Here is a 575-nt window from a genome sequence, read left to right as displayed (position 1 = left end):
ACCCATGTTTTTATTTTAATCCTTTGACTTATTTCATATTATACTATTATTTCACGCAACATTTGCGATATTTCATTTTTGTTAACAAATATATTTCATATTTGTAAATTCAATTTTTTTTTAACGTTCTTATTTTTATAGCCTATTGTTTCTCTTATCTTTAATAATATTAAAATTTTTTTTTAGCGATATACTTTAAATAAACTAGAAGTCTCAAATAATTATTATCTCGTGTTAGTCCTTTATTACCGGAATTTCTTATATTGAAAAAATAACAAATGCTAGTACTTAAAGGTAAATGGTGTTTAATTATCCGAAATAATTGTTTTAATGTTAATGTTTTAACGCTTAATAATGATATCAGTTCTGCCTAGATGCATATTCTGCCTCAAATGTCTTCAGCAACATCCGCATTGCATGGTGCGCTGGGATCTCCTGTAGTAGATCCAAATACTGGTTACTTTGGTTGCCCCTAGGTTGAATATAAATATGAATAACTTTTTATTTATTTCACTTAAAGGGGTAAAAATAGAGACTTAAAAAAGTATTCCTTATTTTCAATGGAGGGTACGAAA

This window comes from Halyomorpha halys, unplaced genomic scaffold (genome assembly GCF_000696795.3).
Source record: "Halyomorpha halys isolate HHAL.00 unplaced genomic scaffold, Hhal_1.1 Scaffold705.1, whole genome shotgun sequence".
Classification (NCBI taxonomy): Eukaryota; Metazoa; Arthropoda; class Insecta; order Hemiptera; family Pentatomidae; genus Halyomorpha; species Halyomorpha halys.
This window is presented reverse-complemented; position numbering follows the sequence as displayed.